At 42.4% G+C, this 19,383-nt stretch overlaps 1 long non-coding RNA gene across 1 annotated transcript in view; it reads left to right on the top strand.

The window, feature by feature from the left end:
- The window catches only part of LOC120609578 (uncharacterized), an 85,746-nt gene extending 79,722 nt beyond the window's left edge, over positions 1 to 6,024 (top strand). The window contains exons 2-3 of the long non-coding RNA XR_005654800.1: positions 5,009 to 5,139; positions 5,263 to 6,024. This is a non-coding gene — a long non-coding RNA (uncharacterized LOC120609578). The remainder of the gene's footprint in view (positions 1 to 5,008; positions 5,140 to 5,262) is intronic.
- Positions 6,025 to 19,383: the final 13,359 nt, after the last annotated feature.

Here is a 19,383-nt window from a genome sequence, read left to right as displayed (position 1 = left end):
TCGATCTCTGACCCGAGCAACTGCGTCTCCCCAGGAATCCCGTTGCCCATGAACCTTCCCTGTACTCTCATAAGCAACTATGACTTCTATTTCATGGAAAAAACCTAAGGCTCACTCAAGAGCTTCCTCTACTTCCCTGTTTGAACTTTCATTACTTAGCGTAATATCGAATATGTCATTACACTCATGGTCAATAATTCAAATATTAAAAATACAAATGGACACATAACTAACTCTTAATATAAATGGACACATAACTAACTCGTTTTCTCCCCACAGACACCTGACATCCCAATTCACCTTGGCAATGACTGTTACTACATGTCATTGTGAACATTTTCTAGCCTGCTTTATCCAACTCCAAAGACTATTTAAATTTAGATTGATAGTAATTAAAATTAAAATTAGAAATTCAGTTTCTCAATCATACTAGCCACATATCAAGCATTGCTAGCCACATGTGGCTGGTGGCTATTGTATTGGACAGCACAAATCTAGAAAATTTCTATTATCACAGAGAGTTCTACTGGACAACCTCTAGTTGATATGGTGCTGTGCACCTTGATTTTTTAAAAACTATTTTATCTTAAAGACAATGTTTCTTATTCTTTCTTTTAAGTTGTTTTCTGGCTTCTGCTGTTACAAACAATGTCACCACAAACCTTATGTACGTATGTATTTATGTCCATGCATAAGTGTGTCTACAGGGTAAATTTCTACAAGTAGAATTGCAGGTATGTGAATTTTTAAATATTTATTAGAGAGATTTCCTCACACGATAATTACTCCCTAACAGTGGAACACACCTATTTCCTCATGCCCTCTTCACCAATACACATTATCAAGCTTTTCAGTCTTTATCAGTTTGATAGTTTCACCTATCATTCTAGGTGTAGGTGAAACAAGTATCACCTATATCACACTCTTGCTTTATTTTACTTTTTACTAAAAGTATGAAGTATTATAAGTCATTTGTATGTATATTTTCAGTGAATTGTTAGTTAATGCCTTTGCCCTTTCTTTACATTGGATTCTTGTTTTCTTATTGATTGATGAGACTCTTTACATATATTAGCCCATTGAATTCTGGGTTGCAATTATTGTAATCTAGGTTTGTCTCTACTCCCCTCCCTTGCCCTGATAAGTTGTTTCATGTTAATGTGATTGACTTTGTCAATATTCTAGTGGCTTCTGAATTTTTTGTCTATCTTAGAAAAGCCTCCTCTAATATTTTAAAAACATTCTCATGTTTTTGTTTATTGTTTAATTTTTTTCTTTCCAATTTGATCTATGTGGAATTAATTTTAATGAAAGGAGTGAAGGAGAGAATCACATTATTTTTCCAGATGGGTAGCTAGCCTCAAATTATTTATTGAGTGATGCTTCTTTCTCCTAATGAACCAAAATGTCAACTTTGTTATATATGAGTTGCAGAAACTTCTTTGTTCCTTGGGTACCAGAGATGTAAAATGAGAATTACAACATAGGGTGCTTGTAAGGGCTGATGAGATAATTAAAGCATATAGAACAGTGCCTGGCACAGAGTAGGTGCTCAATAAATGCTAACAGTCATTGATATTTCTTCCAGATGTGTATAATCTATTTCTGGCCCTTATATTCTATTCATTTCGTCAGGATCTAAGGTTGCAAATAAAGAAAACTACTCTGAGAGTTAGAGCAGAAAAATAATTTATGAAGGACTGTTGGGCAGTTTGCAGTGTCTCCAGGAAGGCCAGAGATGTGGACATGGTGGCTGGGCATCCAGGAAGCCTGCACTCACCTCCCTGGTGGGCCGTTCTGGAGAAGAAGCCACGGCTGCTGCCACCCCATGATGGGCACAAATACAAAGCCTTCTCTGATGGCACTGGGGAGTGGTGCCTCTACCACCTCTCCCATTAAACTCAGATCATGTGCAGCGTCCTCTTCACCTGTTACTTTCCCCTAATCCAGGTCTCACGTAGGGGCATCTGGTTGGCAGAGCCTCGGTCACATGCCTGTGCTAACTTTTGGTATTTTTGGCTCACACTAATATAGATTAATTTAGAGAGAATTGGAACATTTACAACATGATTCTTCTAATCCAAGAACAGGGTGCATTTGCATTTATTGAAGTCTTATTTTGTGTCCTGCAGCAGAGTTTGAAATTTTCCCCTTATAGATAAGGCACCGTTTGTGTTAACTATATTTCAGAGTATTTGGGAAAATATGGGATATTTTCTCCATTTTATTTTCTAATTGGTTGTTTTATATAGGAAAGCAATTAATTTTTGTATATATTAATTTTTAGTAAAGTCTTCCAATGTTTTCCACAACTTTTTTTTTAAAAATTGGGGTTTTCTCCTGTGTTTTAAAAGTGTGCCATCAGGTGATCAATAAATATAATAATCTTGAATCCTTTCAATGCTGTACCTCCTATTTCTTTCTCTTATTTGGTTTTATTGGCTAGTAGGTCAGAAACAATGTTTTATAACAGTCATGACAGTGGGTGTCTCAGACAGTGGGTATATAGTCAAAATAAGACTGCATAGCAAGCTACTCAAAGTTCAGTGGTTAAAAACAAGCTTTTATCCTTGTTCATGTGTCTGCAGGTGGACTGATGGTGGGTTGATCCAGACTGGGCTTGACTGGGCTTGGCTGCAGGCTGAGGGTTGGGTCTAGGTCTGCTTCATGTGTCTCTCATCCTCCCTGACCAGGTAACAAACTATGGCCTCCTGTTCTATGGCAATGATGGAAAAAAGCAAGTGTTGAGTAGAAACACATCATGCTTCTTAAATCAGTGCTTGGAATTGGCCCTCTATCCACAAGCCTAAACAAAATGTGTGACCAAGCTCAACATCAGGATGAGAAAGATCTGTCTTTATTAGGAGAAATTGCAAAATTACATGGCTAATGACTAGATATGGAGAGGGGTGAAGACGCACATTATTGCAATTCACAGTAGTGGGCATTCTTTGCCTGTTCCTGACTCTAATGGAAAAATTCTAGTGGTTTGCTGTAAGAATATGAATATATATTCATATTAAGGAAGTTTTATATTATTTTATTAGGAGTTTTTAGTGAGGAATCAAAGCTGAATTTTTATCAACTACTTTCTTGATGTTTTGATATTATGAATTACATTAACTGATTCTTTCATAGAGAACCATCCTTGCATTACTAGAATAATCTCCATGTGGTGGTGGCATATTATCCTTTTAAAATACATGTGTTCTATTTGCTAATATTTTATTTAGTTTTTTAAATTTATAGTGTCTTAAAGATAGGACTATAGTACTTTTTCTGTCCTTTTTAAGATTTTGTTTTCACCATTACACTGGATTCTTAGATGGATTTTAAAGCCCTCCTGCCCCTCTCCGCAATGTTTAGTAGTGGTTTTAATAGCATTTCAGTTACCTGCTTATTGAAATTGTGATGGATTTCACCCGTGAAGCTGTCTAGATCTCGTATTTTAATTGGATAGTGGCTTTTGACAACATCCTCCATTTCTTCTCCCGTGATTGGACTGTTTAGATTTCTTATCTTTGTGGGTTAGTTTTCATCATTTATGTTTCCTAGGAAAACACCCATTTGTCCATGTGTTCAAATTTATTTTCAAAGCATTAAACTGAGTAATCCATTATAATTCTTTTAATTTCCTCTGTATGTGGTTATTTTCCCATTCTCATTTCTAATTATGTGTATTTGTGCTTTTTTATTGATTACTTTAGCTAGTGGTTTGTCTATTTTATTCCTTAAGTTTTTGCCCCACCTCATATCAATGTATTTCCATCAAAATCCACTTTCTGCTTTCTTCTTCTCATTCATCTCTCTTCCCTTCTAATGGCTCATCCCAGAACCTCTGCTTTGAGTCTGGCCACCTCCCTCTTTCTCCAGAAACTTGCTCCATGCTACATTCTCTTGGTGTTCTGATTGTTCAACCCATTTCTCTTGTTTTTATTTTTCCTAACAGCTTATAAACATATTCTAGTTTCTTCATCTTGGTCTTTTTGCTTAAGATCTCCCTCTAGCAAATGACTGATATCTTCATTTTCTAAGGCTTTCTGGGAGTGCATTCCTGGTGTCTGTACCAAAGAATTACTCCTCAGTGACCATACCTGACTTTCATCTTCAGATACCACTTAAACAGCTGTCACTGGGAACCTCTATGATTTGCCTCAGAGCCAAGGCAATGGGCACTTACATTTCGTGACTCCCTATGACCTTGGCTAATGTTGACCATTCTTTCCTTCCTGAAACTCACTCTGCCCTCTCTTTCTTTGACACCTTCTTTCCTGTGTAGGCTTTTATTTCTCTGACTGTTTCTTCCCATCGTCCTCTGCTGACATCTCAATTTGACTCTATACAAGGTTCTTGGTGACCTCATCTACACATGTGGCTTAAATGACTACTTATATACAAAGGACTCCACTCACTCTATCTGTACCTCAGATCAGAACTCCATTCTCTCTTTCTAGACATGTTCTCTTGGGTGTCCCACAGACACCTTAGTTCAGGACTGTATCATTCTCCCTTCATCTCTTGAAGTTTGAAATAACCCCTTCCCTGGCCCGCCTGCTCTAAGAGAGCCCCTTCTACTGTATCCTCTCCAGGGAATGTTCTAAATCACAGGACTGCCATTTCATTCCTCTGCTCAACATCTTCAATGGTTTCTTCTGGCTTTTAGGATCAAGGTCATCCATCCTGACTTTTTCTCATGACCCTCATGCCAGCCTCTTCAAGCCTCTTCAAGCTTCACCTCTTGGCCAGCCTGCATATACCTTTGCTCTAAACTACCTGAGCTTCCTTTAATATGCTACGATGTCTCTGGGGATTCACCGTGTGGTTTCTACTTGGATTTGTTTTCTCACTTTTTTTCCTGCTTCTTGGAAAATTGGCTTAAGATAGACCCCCTTTGGGGTCATTACTGACCTCTACCTTGGTCTGATTTTAATGTCTATTTTGTGGGAGCCTCCTATCCCAAATCTTTCTACTGCCATATACTGAAAGTCATCTTCTTTTTGCCTTCCAGAAGGAAGTCATCTCTGCAGGCAGAGAGGGCCCAAGCCACAGAAAGAAAAGGAGAAAAGGCAAGGGCTTTGGGGCTGTGCAGACCTAAGAGCATGGCACCAGGCCTCTCAGGGACTATTCCTCATTAGTAAGGTGGGAAAAAAAAATAACCATAGCATACTATTACTAGGATTAAATGAGATAATGTATGTGAAAATGTTTTGCACGTGGAAGTTATTTTTTTAAAATGCATTTATTTCCTTTTCCTTTCCTTAGTGTTTACTAGGACAGCAGAGGATCTCTTCAAAGATGGCCTGGACCGAAGCCCTTAAGGGAATTAAGAAGCAAGGAAGTAACAAGTATTGGTGAAGATATGGAGGACCTGAGCTCTCATGCGCTGTGGGAATACATTGTGGAGATATAAAATGTATGACCACATTGGAAAACAGCCTGGCAGTTTAAAAAAATTTAAACATACACCTAGTATTTGATTTAGCCAGTCCGATTCTAAGAATTTACTCAAGAAAAAAGAAAGTGTATGTCCCTATAAAGATTTATATACAAATGTTCATAACAGCTTTATCTAAAATAGCCCAAAACACAAATGTCCATCAATCAGTAAATGGAAAAACAAATTGTAGCATATCCATACAATGAGATCAATAAAAAGGAACGAATGATTGATACACAAAAACATGACTGAATCTCCAGATAATTATGCTAAGCAAAAGAAACCAGGCAAAAAGGCACATGCTGTGTAACCCATTTATGTAAACTGTAGAAAGTGTCAGCTGATCTACAGTAAAAGAAAACATATTATTGGTTTCCTGGACGGGGTTGAAGGGCAGGAGGGAGGAATTAAAAGGGACACCAGAAACCTTTAGGTTGATAGATATGTTTGCTATCTTAATTGTGGTGATGGTCTCATGGATTAAACATATGTCAAAGATGATCAAATCATACTTTAACTATGGCATATAGTTTATTTTGTGTCAATTAAACTTCAATAAAAACAGTTAAAAAAGAAGACTTCACTGATAAGACAAACTTGGCTGCCTGTCTATTCAATATTTGTTCTTTCTTTAGTTTAATGGAACCTCAATTTTGTTTGGGGTAGCAGTGAATCATAGTCTAAGCCACTCATGATAATTTCACTACCTACTCTCTCTGCCTCTTTTGTATTTGTGAAAGATCACATGACCCAAGTCCAAAGAAGATTGCTGGTGATGGTTCTGGGGAGCCTTTGGTTCTCTTAATAAAAAGAGGCTGAGATGACTGGTATAGCCCTTTCCCCCTCCACCTTCCTCCTACTTGGAACTAGAACATGATATCTGGGGCTATAGCACCTATCTTGTCAGCTTGCAGGAAAGGCTGATAGTATTGTAAATATGCTAGCTTTGATTTCCTAGAGACTTTGAGTAGCTACCTTCTTCTGTTTTTTTTCCCCCCTAAGAAAATGCTCCCTATTTTTTCTTAAATTTAAACCACTGCAGATGGATTTTCTGTTACATGCAGCTGAACACATTCTCGCTGTTATAAATGGGTTGATAATTCAGTTACCTACTGCAGATAACAAACCACTCTAAAACTTTAAGCATAAAACCACATCCATTTTATTATGCTCATGATCTTTTGGGACAAGAATTCTTCTGGAGCACAGCAGGAATGCCTTGTCTCTTCTCCATGTCTGGTGCTTCAGCTGGAGATGGCTGTGACAAATTAACTAAAGACAGCTGTCTAGGGTCTCTGATCTCTGTGAGATTTGCTGGGGTTGGAATGTCGAAGATGGTTCTTTCACTTATTATATGTTTGGTGTTTAGGCTGGGACAGCTGTGGCTCTGTCTGGCATTATTCTCTCTCCATGAGGCCTCTTTGCATGGCAAGCTTGGGCTTCCTCATAGGGGAAGTCAGACATTTTGCATGGTGGTTAGCTTCTCTCTGAGCAAGTGTACCCAGAAGGGAAGTGGAAACTTCCAATTCTCTTGAAGGTTTGGACTAGATCTTGCATAGCTTCACCTCCACTTAATTCCATTGGTCAGAGAAGCCACAGGCCACCTAGATTCAATAGATCGAGGACTTCTACTCCTCTTTAGGGGAATGACATGCACATACAGGGAAGGGAGGAGTTGAAGACAAGACAAGAAATAGTTGCAAAAGAGAAGCATAGGTTCAAGGTCCAGTTCTGGCTTTGACTTCCTCTGTGACCTGTGTGCACACTGCCCTCTTAAAACCTCAGGGCAATGTCCAAATTCCTGATCTCAACACATAGAACCTTTCATCTGGCTCTTGGCTTTGGCCTTGTTGAACTCTCTGTAGATTTTTCAGCACCCCAGTGCTCACTCGAGCCTCTGGACCTTTGGATATACTGCTTCTGATGCCTGAAAGGCCTCTCAGTCCTTTCCTTCCACCCTCATTCAGCAAACTCTTATCCTTAAGGCCTTAGCCCTGATGCCCTTTTCCCCTAGAAACTAGGATCAACAATGCCGTCTCGGCTGGGTCCTTCATCTGTGTGTAGGTTCTTGTCCCAGCCTGGCCAACCTCTCCTGACCCCTCAGCACCTGTCTGATAGCCAGACTGACTTACCCACTGGAATGGGAAAGCTTTGAAAGCTGGAGCTGTTGTCTTCATCTTGTACCCCCAGTTCTCAGTGTGGTGCCTGATACAGAATTGGCAGGCAGGCAGCGTTTGTGGAAGAAAGACAGGAAGACTGTAGATATACATAAACTACACAACAAACATACCCAGAGATTCTCACAGGGATTTTTCCTATTGGCATATTCTGCTCCCAGCCCTCCTGGGAATAGCTGAAATCCGGGGCTGTAATTCTTACAGCAGAGTTATATTGAAATATTCAATGGCTGTAGAACAACGTTTGTTCAGTGCTTGGCTTAGGAGCTGTCAGCACCCTTTCTCACATGCTACCACATTACTAGTGCTGCATTTGTCAGACCCAGCTCACACGCCTGGCTGATACGTGGGAAGTCTGGCTTGCTGCTGCCACAGCCTTTCCTGATGGACCCCTGGGGCTGCTGCATTTCTTGGCCTTCTGTTAAATCCAATACATGTTTTTAAAACACCTATTTTGTGCCCAGATCTCTGCTGTTAGATGGGGTCCTCTCTGGTGACAGGACAACAGAAAACTAGATAGCAAAGCAAAGGCATTGAGGTGAGAGAGTGAGTGGTTGGAGGACGGAGTAGAAGGGTGGGGAGAGGGAGAAGTGGCTGCAGAAAGTGGTCAGTACAGGACCTTGGTCCCAGGCCTATGACTCCTGTTGACCTTTAGCTAATCCTCAACACTAAGAACCTTGTGTTCCTTGCCTGCCTCCCCCCTCCAAGAACCCTGTGTTCCTCAGCTCACCGCCTCCCTCCCCGCATCTCTTCTGATGGGCAGATGCCCAGGCCTTATTGATTACTCAGTGTTGTGAATACTCTGCTTGAAGCCACAGGAGGAAGTTTAGCCTATGAGAAATGGAGAAACATTAAAGTGTTTTTTGCAGAAAGTGAGATGATTTGATTTGGGTTTAGAAAGATCATATAGGCTGCAGATGGAGAACGGGTTGAAGGAGGTGTGAAGGAGGCAGAGAGATCACGGGAGGCTGTTCTAGTCTTCTTGAGCACAGATGTTGATGGCCTGCAACACAGTGGGGCTGCAAGGAAAGGGAGAAATGGATGGACTCATAGGGTATCTGGGATGTGGATTTTCCATTCCTGGTGGGTAACGAATGCAGAGGGAGAGGGAGGCATCAAGGCTGACACTGGAGTAGGGGTGGGGGTTCTGGCCCCCACAGAAGAAAGGAGCACTTTGGTGAAGATGATGGTGTCAAATCTGGTCACCTCTACTAAAGCTTTCCTACCTTGCTTTTCTTAAAGCCATAGCTACCAAACACATCGTGATTGTCCTTGATACCGAGGGAGGTAAAAGGAAAACATTTTCGATATCTGTGTTATAAATGTCCCCTCTTCTATGCTGTATTTCCATGAAGGCCAGGGCTAGTTGTGAGCACAGAACCTAAATGTCCTTTGCACTGTGACTTATCATGCACCTCTTGAGTAACTGACTGGGTTGGGCAGCAACGTAACTCTCACTCACCACATTAGTAAATTTCCCTGGGGGTATCACACCCTGTAACACTTGGAGACAGTTCTACAGAGAGTGAGTATCCTGAAATCACAGGGCACAGAGTATCCAGGCCTGGGGGAGGGGAGGAAGGCTTACAGAGGTTTTCATGTATAAGTGGGAGTTTGCCAAAGAGATAGGGGGCTGAAGAGCATTCCAGATAGAAAAGCAGGAGCAAAGGCAGGGAGCTAGAGAACTTGGAGAGGTGGAAAGGGAATTGCTGGAGATGAAATTGGAAGAGAGGACATGGTAAGCTCATAAAGGGCCTAGAGGGCCATGTTCCAGAGGTTGCGTTTTACCTTGTAATATAAATATGGCTCCTTTTCTCTGTCATTGTCATCTGATTGATTGCAGTTTCCTGGAACATGTGTCAAGAAGGATTCTGAGGTAGAGTTGTGGGGAAGAATGATAGGATCACTAGTGATACCTGCTGTGGCTGCAGGAGTAGAGCTGACAGACTGGACACTAAGAATTTGCCATCTCTGCTGTAAGAGATGAAGATCCGTTGAAGGAAGGAGAGGACTGAGGAGTAGGGGCTCAGAATGTGTGTGAAGAAGATCAGCTGGAAGCTCTGGGGAGCGTGATTTGCTGGGAGGCCAGACTAAGGCCAAATTGCCAATGAGCCAGCAGTGAGTTTAAAAATATCTGAGGAACAAATGAACTACCAAGTGTCTGCAAGGCGAAGGGTAGACCTTATTGTAGCTGCTTCTATAATGAGAGTGTGCAGGAGGAATAAAAATTTCAGTGCAAACACTGTCAGTCTCCCTCTCCCCTTTAGCAAAAACACCCAGAGTAAAAAAAAAAAAAAAAAAGCTGCACGCACATACACACAGAGCAATGACCCAACCGAGGGGCACTTTCCACCTCCCCTTCTTTGCTCCCTGTGAAGTCAGTGCATAATTACCGGAAAGCATTTTTGACTGAATTTTAGATGAGCATTTTGACAAAATATAATATTGGAAACAATCTTTATCAAACATTCATGTGTCGTGTGAGAGATAAAGCCCGGAATCCATAATTCATACAGCGTGTGTATTACCAAGTGTGCATGAGAGGCTGAATTTCAATGAGGCAGCCCGAACAATATTTTCTGCCAGACGTGGGCTTTCATCATTTACATTATTCACTAGGTTTTCCAGAACAGTAAATCTTAAATATATATTTGTGTTGAGAAGAGCTTGTGTGCATGTCTGTGTACACACAGAGGGACACGCACCCATTTGGGCACAGAATCGGTGGATGCACGTTCCAGCTGGAGGGGCACGCAGTGACAGCAGGAGGCTTGGTGCAGAGAACGCAGAGGGTTTCTTCTGGAGGACAGCCACGTCACCATGGACTCCACAGCTCGCTGCACAGACATTAAATCCACCCACCCTGTCCTCTCCTTCTCCAGACTCATCCAACAACTCACTTGGAACCCTAAAATAAAGTAGGACCCAGAGTAGGGACATTGCCATGGATGCTTAAGAGCACAGCTACTCAAAGACTATCTGCTGTACTGTTCAGACAAAAATTGTCCTTGAGTCTACAGAGGTCAAGATCGGAATGAAGCATTTATAAAGATTGTTGAATTTTGACTCACTCCAATGCTTAAATCTCCTCAACAACAGCTTCAACAGTTGTTGGAGTAGTCTCTGCTTGCATACCTTAGAGATGGGGAGCTCAGTACTTCAAGAGTTTGCCCCAAACTACCTCCTAAGAGTCAGACTGCTCAAGTTTTTTCCCTGATTGAGGTAAAATTTGCCTTCTTATCATTATCACCCACTGTTGCTGCGCTAGCCCACAAAACAAATTTGCTTTCCGGAGCACGGGAGAATCCTTCAGAGCTCTGAGCCTAGCATGCCGTTCTTGGAATATTCTCTTTCCAGGCTTTTGTTCCTTTAGCTTTTCCTCCCCTGGCTTGTGTGGTGGATGCAGAGGTGCACTGCCTAGACTCTTCCCAGGACCAAAGAGTTGGTTCTCTTACAGCCAAGAATGTTCCCTGCTGATGTTTTTAGGTCAAGTCCCCCATCAGGAACTGCCCTGGGCCACAGACTGGCTCACCCAAGGCTTTGTTTTCCCCAAGGAGCAGCTACAGCCAATGACTGGTAGATGCACCTCTGAAAAGCCATTCTTTTCTCTAGAACCCCCATAAGGTGGGCTGAGGTTCCGTTGCAACTGCAATGCAGTTCGACCTCCCCTTCTGTCCTACCCTGCATTTATCGTTCCCTATAGGCTTTGATTCAGGATACACCCCTATAAACATTCTGCATGTGAGTCTTCGTGGCAGAGTCTCAGAACACCGATGCAAGATGATCAGAGCTTGGCTGAGGAAGCAGACACCAAGTGAGATTGTGGAACTGGATTCCCACTGGTCCTCAGGCAATGAGGAGTCATAACTGGTGGTGGATGCACTGACATCTCCTGGCCTGCAATGATGATGGTGCAATTGTTAAGACGTTTTCCTGCTGGAGAAACTGGGATGAGATTCTGCTGGAAGGGAATGCAGGGCAGGTTGCATATTTCAGGAGGTTGAGAGGATTGAGGAAATTAGTAATTATAAGGACAATGGAATTGGATGGCTCTTGCTGAGTGCAATCCATGGATCTGAAAAAAAAAAAAGGCTGAAGGTGATTAATTATCATTTTAAGGCAACTTGTGAAAGTCATTGGGCTTCCTTGGCCACATATAAAGAGATTCACTTCTCCAGCAGCTGGAGAGAAGAGAAAGCTGAGGTGCAGGACGCAGACTTAATTCTAAGGGTGGAGCTCAGAGAAGACTGCATTCTGAATTCTCACTCTGGGTAAGTCTGCTATGCCAAGGTCATGGCCCTGGTTAGGAAGGAGTGGGATGGTGAGATTTGGGATGAGGATATCTGGGTCAGTGAACTTGAGAACTTTTTAACCCTAGACCTGCTGAGCCCTTGGTATTCCCAGCATCCTCTTCTTGCTTGAAGATAATGTGGTGGCCTCCAATTCGAAGGCAACATCTTTTCTACTCAGGAGCTAACCCATTCCCCTCTGGGCCAGGAACTGGGGCCATGTCACCACAAAAACCAGCCAGAGAAAAGGAAGTTGGTGCCAGAAGAGGTGTAGGGCCCACCACATGTACTGGCAGGACCCAAGGGTGTATGTGTAACAAAATGAGGGTGCTGAATTAGAGGGATTGAATATAAAGCTGAATGAGTGAGTTTATCATTATGGGAACTTCTCCCTTGATATAGGATTTTACACCCTGGCAAGCACCTGGGGAGATGATGCTAGCATGCTGCTCAAGTGGCTCTTGGAAGCTTGGCCCATATTATACGAAGTAGAAATGCCAGAATTACCATGGCAGATGGCAGGAGAAGGAATCAAAACATTCAGAGGAGTGAGCATGCTAGAGAAGATAATCTATGTAAGGCCAGAAAACCTACCAACTAACTATATCCCACAGAAGGGCCCCAACAACACTCCATTTAGCAAGGCAATAAGAGATGTGATGGTGAGGAGGTACCAGCATCAAGAGGGGTGTTGTCTGTAGGCCAGGCATGGCTATAAGAGATGTCCTTATAGACCTGAACTTCTTGCTAACAATTAGTTTCTTAGGAAAGAACAAAGGCCAGATGGCAGTGCTTATCTGTCAGGAGCAAGGTGGGCACAGTGATTGCAATGAGAAGTAAGGTCAGAGTGGTAGCCAGGCCTGACCTTCAGGTTTATGGGTAAGACTGGAGAACATGACATCCTTAAGGTGGGATGATCAACTGTGTTTTTTATTTGGGACTGAGGCAGTTCCTGGGAAAGGTGACTCTCAGTGCTAAAACCAAGAAAGTCTTGCTCAGATTGGGTTGAGTTGCTCACCCTACCCTAGGGGCAGCTAACAAGGGTATTGTTCAATATACAAAATCAAAAGAAATCAAAGATGGATGATCAGGGAGCTAAAAACATCTGTCCCAATGTAATCAAAGAAAAAAATGAAAAACAAACAAAAACAAAACTCAGAAACTCATGATTCCTTGTCTAGTTTCTGGATCTGAGCCAATTTTCAGACTCAGAAGCCACTGACTAAAGGAGATGCTAGGTCTCCATAAGGAAGGAGCCTGAATCACCATGGCGACTGGCTGGGTTCAGTGACGACTATCCCAGTCCTTTTGGGGCTTATATTCCAAAGAATGGCAAATACCTAGAGCTGACATTGATAAACAGAGACCTGAAGTCTCCATGGCCACCGTTAGAGAAGATGCATATGGAGTTAGGTTATAAATACATTCCTGGCACAGATCTAACTCACATGAGTCCACAGCATCCACACAGCTACCCCAGGACATTTCCCCAGTTCATGAATGTCAAATATAATGGAAATACCTCATGGTTGGCAGACTCCCTGCATTGGTTCCTTGAACTGTGGAGTTCAAGGTATTTTAGTGGAAAAGGCCAAGTGAAAGCCTCTTTCAAGTCCTAAAGTCCTAAAGACTGGAACCCATAAAAATGAGATGAATGAAAAAAAAAATGAGATGGATGAGAGTGGACTACCACAATCTGACCGAGTAGTAGCCTCAATTGTAGTTGCTGGAATTTTGCTAGAGTAGATAAAGACAGCTCTGAGTACATGATGCATGCTCTCTGATATCTTATCAGAAGGAGGGCCAACCAGTTAACATTGTCGTTGGGGTGGAAAATCACATACATTTAAGATCCTTCATCCGGGTTAGTTAATGCTCCTGTCTTCTATCAAAATATAGTCCCAAAGTCTAGAACTGTCTAGACAATTTGTAGTACATTGTATTGGTTTGTGGAATTGATGAAATCATTTCAGTAAGACTGGAGGAGTGAGAAGTGGCAAGTATGTTGGGGGCCTTGGTAAGACACATGTGCTCCAGGACGTGGAAGGTGGACCTGCAAAGATTAGAGAACCACCTTGTCAGTGTCAGGTGTTCTGAGGCATGCCAACACATACTTTCTAAAGTAAAGGACAAATTATCACATCTCAAACCTTCTACCACTTAGAAGAAAGCACACCAACTAGTGTGTCTCTTTGGCTCCTGGAGTCTGTATACTCTAGGCTTAGGTAAACTGCTCCAACCCATTTATTGAAAGACATGGAAGACTCCTAACTTTGTGAGAAAGAGCTCTACAGCAGGTGCAGTTTGCTGTGTGAGTAGCCCCACTGTATGAGCCACATGACTGGGCGAACTCTATGGTATTTTAGATATCTGTGATAGGAGAAGAAGCTATGTGAAGTTTATGGTAAGCTCCAAAAGGAAAATTACTGTGTAGCCTCTAGGGTTCTGGAAAAAGACTATTCTATCTGCAGTGAAGAATTATACACTACTCAAAAAAAAAAAAAAAAAAAATCTCTTATCATGCTACTGGGCACTGGTACAGATGGAGCCCCTGACTGTGAGACATCAGGTGATCATAAAGCATGAGGTGGGTTCATACAGAGCCAACAAGTCATAAGACTGGTGTAACTTCAAAATAGTACATCTAGGATCAGGCATAACAGAACCAGATGACACTAGTAAGCTGTCTACTAGTAATCCCCATGTCATCCACCACTATTGCTCAGCTCCCACCTGTGCTTCATAGGTGAGATCCCTTAAGACTAGATGATTAAAAAGAAAAAAACCCAAGCCTTGTTTATAGGTATGTTGACTTGGTATATAGGTACAAGCTACGCTACAGAGCCAATTGCGGACAGCCATGAAAACAAGCAGAGAGGGGAAATTTGCCAGTGGGCAGAGCCCTAGACAGTGCACCTGGTCATTGATTTTACATAGAAAGAGAAATATTTCAAGGTAGAACATATCTGGATTTGTGGGAAACAATGAAAAACTGAACTTTTGGTCACAGTCCTGGAAAGAGAAAGATGGGAAGTGACAAGAAGGTCTAGAGAAGAGATATGTGGATTAAACTATGATAGCGATCATGGAGTATGATTTTTGTATCATTTTACAACCCATTAGAGAGCATTCAACATTGAAGGAGCATCAAGCAGACAGAATGACTCAGATAGTTGATGTTATGATGTCAGCCATCCTCTGTCATTGGCCGTCCTCATGGACTTATGAACAGGGAAGTCATAGGACAAGGATAGAAGCTACACATGGTCCCAACAACATGGGTTCCTAAAGCCAAACTAGATACTACCATTGTCCAATGTCTACCCTGGTAGTTACAGAGACTAATGCTGATGCACCAATATGGCACCATCCTTCAAGGAGATCAACTGACCATTTGATGGTAAATTCCTTACATTGAACCTCTTTCACTCTGAAAAAGGAATTGATTCCTTTTGATTAGAATTGACATAAATTCTGGGTATACGTTTAGCTTCCCCCCATACAGGGCCTCAGCCAGCACCACGTCTGATGGCTTATGGAGTTAGTGATCCATTAAAACAGGATCCCATATAACATTGAATCACATGATTCAAGAGAATCACTTTACAGCAAAGGAGGTGTGGTAGTGGGCATAAGACCATAGGACCACTGGCTCTATGATGTACTTCTCCCTATCCAGACATTGCCACCTGATAGAGTGATGAAATAGCCTTTGGAACCAGTTTGGAGGTGATATCTGTGAGCATGAAACATCATCCTCCAGGATGTAGTATTTACTCTAAATCAGTGACCATTTTCTGGTGTTATGTGTTCCCAGTAGATAAAATGAGTGGGTGGGGGGATGAGAAGTAGAAGTAGGAATATCTCTGTTTACCATCATTTCCAGGGACCTTCTTGGGGAACCCATGCTTCCTGTCTCTGCACCACTGGTGCTGTGGGTCTAGAAATCCTGGTTTCCAGAGAGCATGTTTCCACCAGGGGATTCAGGAAGAACTGCATTAAACTTTAGGCTATAGTGTCACCCATTCTCTTTGGGCTGCTTATTTAGGTTGAGAGACAAGTAGACAAGAGAAAAAGTCACTACTCTGGCAGGGTTAAGGGATCTTGATTGTTGAAAAAAATAAAGATGTTGCTAAACAAAAAAGGGTAGGGAAGAATATGTTTGGTACTACAGTGATACCCTGGGGAGTCTCTTGGTTTTTTTCTGCCCAGTTTCAATGGTAAATTGAGAAGCACAGTAACTTGTGAAGTAAGTACCTGTGACACAGAGAGGCCTGAGAAGAGTATGGCAACTGGGAGTCCAGACCCTTCAGGGATGAGGTCTGGGTTGTGACACCAGATGAGCCACGGGGCCAGCACAGTTGCTAAGTGCTAGTGAAGAAAATCCAGAATAGGCAGTAGAAGAAGGGATTACAAGTGTCAATTGCAGCAGTGGTGTCTGCAGTTTGTCTCACTAACCTTCCTCTTATAAGTTTCTCCAGGAAAAGAGACAACCAGAATCCTAGAGACAGAATAAGCTGCTCCAAGAACTTATTATATGAAATAGGTGTATCCGTGCAATGCAAGGAATGGACTGTAGTGGACTCTGAGTTGCACTGCCCAGAGCTTCTTCCAGGGCTGAGTACTCATTTCCACAGTTGCCAGGAGTGTTGTTTATAGTTCCCAGCCAAGACCTTGTGCCCCAACCCAGGAACTGCCCTTGGCCAAAAGGTGCTACCATGTCCAAGGTCATGTTTCCTCTCTGAGAGTGGCCCACAACCAATAGGTGGTTGATATGGGGGTATTAAGCAGGGTAATAAGGTCCATCCTCAATTCAGGACAACTCTGAAGGGACATCCCAGCATCAGAGCTCCCCATAAGCTTGTTGAAGCCCCCATTGCAACTACAGTACAATTCTACTTCTCCCTCTGCCCAAACTTGCTTCTTTTACATCTCCGTAGACATGGGTCCTGATAATCTTTCTATACAAAAAATCTCCATATGTATTCTGATGAACCTATTCTACAAATGAATGTTTTTGAGATTTTTGTTGTCTGTTTTCCAGTTATGTTCTAGGATATCAGTATCCTTCTTGACAAATGGTTTCTAAGACAGAAATAGAGCTCTGATTTTTCAGGGTAGAATAGAAAACTCTCACCTCCCTTGCTGTAGACACTATATATTTATTAATGTGACAACAACTCTTAATTAATGTTAGCAACAACTCTTTTGCAGACTTGCCACACTGCTGATTTTTCTAAACTCAATCTTGGTTAAAACACCACATCTTTTTAAAGACTTGCTGCTGTTAAGTCTTGTGTCCCTTATCAAGCCTGTGCCATCAGCTTTTGAGAGATGAAGCACGGGACTTAGATTCTTCTGTTTAGTTCCATCTGGTTGCCTAACACTTATCATTTCTACCTGTTGAAAGATTTTTGGATCAGACTTTCATTGGACTCATTTATCTTTCCTTTCAAATTCATGTCAGACTCAAATTTGATAAGCTGGCCTTCTATGTCTTTATTCAGGCCGTTAATGAAAATGCTCACCAGGCTGCTTTAAGCCTTCCCAGGAGTTGGCTATCTCTTTCCTGGAGTGGCACAGAGAGCTCAGTCATGTCAGAAGACAACACATCTATCTTTTCTCTGTTGAAGATCTTTTTAGGAGCATGTTATTACCATTGCCAACACTGATTGGTCTTTTCCTCTGTGCTACCCTCCTAAGCACTCTAACTCATTCTCTCACTTAATTCTCACATTAGCCTTATAGAAAGGCTAAGTAACTGGCCCAAGGTCACAGATCTATTGGGTGACAGAGCCTGGATTCATGCCTGTTTACATTGACCCCAGAGCAAGATGTTTATAATGCCTCCTCCAGAAGGCAGTTCCCAAGGCTGAGTGCTTCCTGTTGCAGGGAGTGTGAAGGGCTGTGTGGAGGGACAAATAACTGAGGTCAGGCCAAGGGAAGTGAGAGAGAAGTCTTCAGGGCTTGGCCTTTACCCATAGCACCTCTTCTCTCTGGGGAGAAGGAAGCCTCTCTAGGATGAGACAGTGGAGGGAGGAATGATGCTCACTTGGTTCTCTGTTCTTTGGATGATAATAACACTTGCTAAGTGTCACTAACTCCATTGTCCCCCTAGCATTTCTAGGAAGTATCTGTGGCACCAAGAGGTTAAATGACTTGCCATAAGTCATAAAAGTAGTTGAAGGATGAAGCCTAGATGGGAAACCACCACTGTCTTCTCAAGAGAATGCTGACTTCTTTGCCTCAGTATACAGACAAGCCAACTGAAGCCCAGAAGAGGGAAAATGACATTATAACTCACATTATAAATTGGTGGCAGTGTCCTCACAACAATACTATAAATTCTGCAGATGGCCTTGTCATTTTCCACCCTTACTCTGTTATAATAAAAAGCTCCATGAGGGCAAGAATTACTGACTGTTTTATTAAGTGATTTACTGGTGTGTCCCTAACTCCAATAACAGCACCTAGAACGGAATGGGTGCTCAATATGTTATTTATTCACCAAAAGTGGGTTTATGATCTCTATGGTACTGGTCAAGTAATCGACAGGCCTGAAACAATGCATAACTTGTACCCATGTGCAGAGGGTCAGCGATATCAAACACTTTGCCCGAGGTCTCGCCACTATGCAATTAACATCTATGAATTGTTTGGTCCTTTACAGGATGTGTGTCCTCCTCGGTACCATCAACTTTCAGCTGTTCTTTGCCGAAATAGCAACCTGAGCATGGCTCAGGCAGGAATATACGGGGGAAACCTGCGGTGTTCCCGAGCACGTCTTGGTGGCTGTCCTGTCTGTTCTGCCACCTACAGCACTTGGCCTATGGCCAGGCACCAGGCAGCTGAGTCGAAGGGATGTGGCAACTCATGTCAGGAATAGCTGGCATTTTTCCTGGGAAGTTTGCACTGTTGTTGGGATTTCTTTCTTTTTTTCCCCCTCTATTTTTTCCCCACAGAGAAATAGGAACACACGATTCTCCTAACACAACCCTAAGAATCTGTCTCAACAAGCCCCTCCATGAGTCAGCAGTAAATATTGCAGGAAACCCACCAAAGTTTTAATTACACATTGCTGTCCAGCCTGCAGGGAGTGACAGGAAGGAGCTGGCTGCTTTGGAGACCTCCCTGGAGAGCAGTGCAGAGTGGGGACACTCCTGTGCCCTTGAAGGGCCTGGAATCTAAGCCACTTCTACATTTCAGGACAGATTCTTAGTATTTAGAATAACAAAATACTTATTTGGAATTATTACCCAATAACAACAATTCACTGGACAAAACGCCATTTTGAATGATCAAATAGGTTTCCTTTTCTATGCCTCTGGGTTCAGAGGTGTTGGTCACAATCATTACCATGTGTTTAGTTAAGAGGCCATCAGTCCTTGGCTTCATGACACAATGGCAGCCATGTTCCTTCTCATGACATCCTGACAGCCCCCACACTGGGAACTGTGCTCATCAACTCAGGGCTTTTTAT

Source organism: Pteropus medius, unplaced genomic scaffold (assembly GCF_902729225.1).
Source record: "Pteropus medius unplaced genomic scaffold, Ma_sr-lr_union100, whole genome shotgun sequence".
Lineage (NCBI taxonomy): Eukaryota > Metazoa > Chordata > Mammalia > Chiroptera > Pteropodidae > Pteropus > Pteropus medius.
Note: the sequence above shows the minus strand (reverse complement) of the source record. Positions and strands in the feature narration are given on the sequence as shown.